The sequence below is a fragment of the Saccopteryx bilineata genome, chromosome 2 (assembly GCF_036850765.1).
Source record: "Saccopteryx bilineata isolate mSacBil1 chromosome 2, mSacBil1_pri_phased_curated, whole genome shotgun sequence".
Lineage (NCBI taxonomy): Eukaryota > Metazoa > Chordata > Mammalia > Chiroptera > Emballonuridae > Saccopteryx > Saccopteryx bilineata.
Window position 1 is genome coordinate 49,776,586 of NC_089491.1, and position 5,415 is coordinate 49,782,000.

At 40.5% G+C, this 5,415-nt stretch overlaps 1 non-coding gene across 1 annotated transcript; it reads right to left on the reverse strand.

Moving 5' to 3' along the window:
- Positions 1 to 3,500: 3,500 nt before the first annotated feature.
- Positions 3,501 to 3,576, reverse strand: TRNAA-AGC (transfer RNA alanine (anticodon AGC)). The gene has a single exon. It is a non-coding gene; the product is annotated as a tRNA-Ala (tRNA).
- Positions 3,577 to 5,415: the final 1,839 nt, after the last annotated feature.

Here is a 5,415-nt window from a genome sequence, read left to right on the forward strand (position 1 = left end):
AACTTTGCTCCAATGGAGCCTCAGCTGCAGGAGGGGAAGAGAGAGACAGAGAGGAAGTAGAGGGGGAGGGGTGGAGAAGCAGATGGGCGCCTCTCCTGTGTGCCCTGGCCGGGAATTGAACCCAGGACTCGAACCTGGGACTCCTGAACACCAGGCTGACGCTCTACCACTGAGCCAACCAGCCAGGGCTCACATTACTTTTTAAAAGCAAAGAACCTGTCCAGGATTCTGATTAAAACATGCCCACTGGTCACTTTTAGTATCTGAGTACCCATCCTCTTGACTCTTGTGGTTTCAGTCTATGTCCAAATTGGTTTCCAGGTTTCTAATCAATTCTGTAAACCACATGTAACAGAAAAATTCTAAAACAGTTCCCAGTGACCTCTGCCTCCTCATAGTAACAATGCCCCTGTGTAATCCCTTCCTCTCGTGTATGGGCTAAACCTAGTGACTTGCTTCCAATGAGCAGAAATAGCAAAAGCAATGGGTTATCACTCTCTAGATTAAACTAGGCAAGACTGTGACTTCCATATTTCTCACAATCCCTCCCTCTTCCTTTTCTCACTTCCTCACTCTCATAAAGCTAGCTGTCATGCTGTAATAATATGTTCTACAAATGGGCCCATGCAGCAAGGAACTGAGGAAGGCATTAAGCCAGCAGCCAATCGAGAAACTGAGGTCCTGAATCTAACAGTCTTTAAGAAACTGAGTCTTGTTAACAACCATACCAGTGATCTCCCTTTGAGTCTTGAGTCATCTATAACCCTGGTTAACACCTTGATTATAGCCCTGCAAAGGATCCTGAACCAGAGACTCAGCTCAGCTATGCTCAGATTCCTGGCTCACAGACTCTGTGAGATAATAAATGACTCAGTGGCTCCCTGGAGCAAGTGTCCTACTTCACATGTTTCATGTAGAACAAGGGCTAAAAAGAAACAACAACAAAAAAAAACTCCAGCATTTACCTGGGGTATATTCTCAGATTACCAAAATGTAAACAATCAAGTCCAAACACTCAACTATATTTCAAGCTTCTGCTCATATCATCTCATTGGTTGAAGTTAACATCTCATTGGTTCTGTTAACATCTCATTGGTTGAAGTAAGTCATGTACGTACCCTAAAGTCGGAGTAGGAATGCACACTGTTGACCACAAGCCATGGGAAGGGTATGAACATATATCAGTACTACACAGCCATAAAGCATTGGGGTCAGTTTTCCAATCTACCACACACCCAGTAACTTTTCTTCTTAATCTATCATGGTTTTATGTTCATTTGTAACCAAGAATTCTTGCTAATATATGAGAGTAAAAAGAAATAGTCAAATAGGGAAAATTTGAAACAGTATATAGGCCCTAAAATAGGATAATGATCATTTAAACCTTTGCATATTCATGAATAAAATTCTAGACGGTCAGTAATGTAGATTTTAAAATAAAGAATTTTAATTCCACCCCCCACTTACCCTCTACCCCTCCCCCCCTATACACACACATTTTACTCCCACAGGTATAGTTCTGAATTGGTCAGGCTTAAGGATACTGGCCACATACCTAATAAAAAGAGTCTATAAATGTACTGAAGAAAAGAACTAAAAGTCAAGTGCACATGTAAGCAGGCAGAAGGGAACACTGTTTTTTATTGGACTGGCATTTTTCCATGGGAAATCAAGACTCCCTGGGCTAAGAATTTGGTGTCCCAACTAAAAAGAGAGGAATTATCAGAGTCACTAAGGGAAGGTCATACTAAAAAGTGAAAGAAAGATTACAACAGCTGCAAAACATAAAATAAAAAAAAGAAGAAGAAGAAGGGTAGTGAAAACTCTGATCCCCACCAGATGTTGCCAAATTAAACTTAGAACAGAGGTGCTTCTGAGGCTTCACTATATGAGCAGAGGGCCTGCCAAAATAATTTTCTCTTAGAGGGACTGGTTTCAGAAACTGTTCTGTTAATCTAAGGCATAAAATTATACGCTTATTTTTAAATAATTTCAAAACAATGTTACATATAGTTCTGTACCCCCAATAGGTTGAAATAAAGAGATACATCGTATCTGCTTAATTATCCCCAGACCTTAATACTATTGTTTACCCTTAGTGGGGATCAGAAACCTCTTTCTTGAATTAAATTTCAATATATCAAATGGCTGAGAACATTGTCCAATGGATATATCAAATATTATCCATTAAAGATTGTCTTAGATGGTTTTCCCCCAAATATCTTCCTCTAGTTACCTTGTACAATTATTTGAACTAATTAGTATTAATGATTTTTACTAACCAAGATGGTTCTTATTGATTGGTGATAACATTCTTTAAAGTTTCATAAAATAATCAATGCTACTGAAGAAATCTCCCAAGAAAATAGAATTTGAATTTTAGTGATAAAAAAGGGAAAAAATAAGTCATGAATTAAACAGGGTTGTAGAGTAGAAACCAACAGTAACGGATTGAATAATGTCTACCAAAAGGATGTGTTCAAGTCCTAAACCCTAGTATAGGGGTCAGGAAACTTTTTGGCTGAGAGAGCCATGAACGCCACATATTTTAAAATGTAATTCCGTGAGAGCTATACAGCGACCCATGTACGTTACACATTATCCAAGAGAAATTTGGTGTTGTCCTGGAGGACAGCTGTGATTGGCTCCAGCCACCCACAACCATGAACATGAGCGGTAGGAAATGAATGGATTGTAATACATGAGAATGTTTTATATTTTTAACATTATTATTTTTTTATTAAAGATTTGTCTGCAAGCCAGATGCACCCATCAAAAGAGCCACATCTGTATCGCGAGCCATAGGTTCCCGACCCCTGCCCTAGTATGTGGGAATGTGACCTTATTTGGAAATAGGATCTTTGCAGCTATAATTAAGGTATAAATGAAAATGAGGTCATACTATCTTAGTGTGGACACTAAAACCAATCATTGATATCATCATTATAAGAGGACAGACACAGAAGAAGGCCCTTCTCACAATGAAGGCAGAGATTGGAGGGATGCAGCGACAAGCCAAAAGGATGTCATGGATTGCTGACAACCACCAGAAGCCTGGAGAAAGGCATGGAATAGATTCTCCCTCAGGGCCTTCAGAGGGGACCAACCCGGCCAACACCTTGATTTTATATGTCTAGCCTGTAGAACTATGAACAAATACATTTCAGTTGTTTTCATTTTTTTTTTTTCTTTTTCATTTTTCTGAAGCTGGAAACAGGGAGAGACAGTCAGACAGACTCCCGCATGCGCCCGACCGGGATTTACCCGGCACGCCCACCAGGGGCGATGCTCTGCCCACCAGGGGGCGATGCTCTGCCCATCCTGGGCGTCGCCATGTTGCGACCAGAGCCACTCTAGCGCCTGAGGCAGAGGCCACAGAGCCATCCCCAGCGCCCGGGCCATTCTTGCTCCAATGGAGCCTTGGCTGCGGGAGGGGAAGAGAGAGACAGAGAGGAAAGCGCGGCAGAGGGGTGGAGAAGCAAATGGGCGCTTCTCCTGTGTGCCCTGGCCGGGAATCGAACCCGGGTCCTCCGCACGCTAGGCGGACGCTCTACCGCTGAGCCAACCGGCCAGGGCTAGTTGTTTTCATTCACCAAGTTAATGGCAATTTGGTACAGCAGCCATTGAAGACTAATACACCAACTCCATTCCTTTGATCCTTAAATGTTACAAAGTACTTAACATGTTTCAGTGGTTACATGGAAACAAAATCCATGCAGACTGGGTAGTGCCACAATAACATCAGTAACTCTCCTTTGAAATGAGGTTACACCCACAACATATGCCCTATGCTACAAAGATTTTGAGGCCTATCAGAGAAGGAGCACCTGGAGGAAGAACTGGGGTCAGCCATCTTGTTTCTTAACTTGACTGGATGAGCAATGCACCATTCATAATGCTTGGTGAATGCTGACTTGATGAGTGGTATTCAGGGAACCTAGTAAACAAAACCAGGTCAGCCCCTCAGCAACTTTGAGCAGCTGTTAGAAAAACAATAAGTTTGGGCCATATGAACATGCCTCACCAAGTTTATTAGGACATGCCAGCACACATTATTATAACTGAAAACCATAAGCAAGAACAGATTCTTTAGGGAATAGGTTCTTATCATCAGGCTGCTCAGTAACATAGTTTCTCACAGATGTGGTTAACTATATCACAATCTTTGCACAAAGCTGAAATATGATGACCCTCCTTTCCAATTATAACAATCACATCTTTTATGCCATTGTTCTTAAAATGTGATAAATTTACAAGTTTGTCAAAAGACTGGCCTCAAAAAGGTCAGCATTTCTCTTAGCAAAGATAAACTATGGCTTCATAAGGAATTTCCCAGTGTTAGTAATAAGAAATAGAAAATCTTTTGAAAGAATTATTCATGCTGTTTGTTACTGTTGTTGGCTTCCTAAATTATCTGGGAACAAAATTGTGCATTCCCTTAAATTTCAGGAAAGGATATTCTTTTAAATTTCAGACTTTTAATATACATCAAACACATACAGGAAAAAACACACAAAATAAATGTAAAAAAAGTGAAGTGTAGCTTTTAAATTAGTTATATTTTGATATTTCTATATTATGGAGTGAATAAAAATTTGAGCTTTAAAAACATCTAAGCAATTGTTGGGTTTTAAAGTATATATTCCATTTTTATACAAATGATACTAAATAAACTGCTCTGAGATAGCAAATCCATGTGGAATCATTCCTTTTTTAATGAAGAGGATTCATTCTCTTTTTTTTATTATTGATTTTAATTTAGTGTGTTTACATAGATTCTAGTGTTGCCCCAAATGTATCCCCCCTCCCCCATATTCCCCTCAACCTCTCTCTTGCTCTGCCCTCCACAGTGCCCTCCCCCCTTCCCTTCAGGTTTATCCCATCCTATCATCCCCTTTCCCTCTGTCCTCTTTTCCTCTGGTCCCTTTGATCTCTCCTCTGTCTCGATTCCATTCCTCAGTTCACATTGTTCATTGAATTCTTCAAATGAGTGAGGTCATATGATGTTTTTCTTTTTCTGCCTGGCTTATTTCACATAACATAATAGTTTCCATGTCCATCCCTGTTTTTGCAAAAGGTAAGATTTCCTTCTTTTTCATGGCCCCATAGTGTTCCATTGTATATATGTACCACTGCTCTTTAATCCACTCGTCCACTGATGAAAACTAGGGCTGTTTCCAGATCTTCTCTATTGTGAACAATGCTGCCATAAACATGGGGGTGCATTTCTCCTTTTGGAACAGTGCTATAGTGTTCTTGGGGTATATTCCTAGAAGTGGGATAGCTGGGTCAAAAGGCAGTTCAATTTTTAATTTTTGGAGGAACCTCCATACTGTTTTCCACAGTGGCTGCACCAGTCTGCATTCCCACCAGCAGTGCAGGAGGGTTCCCTTTTCTCCACATCCTCGCCAGTAC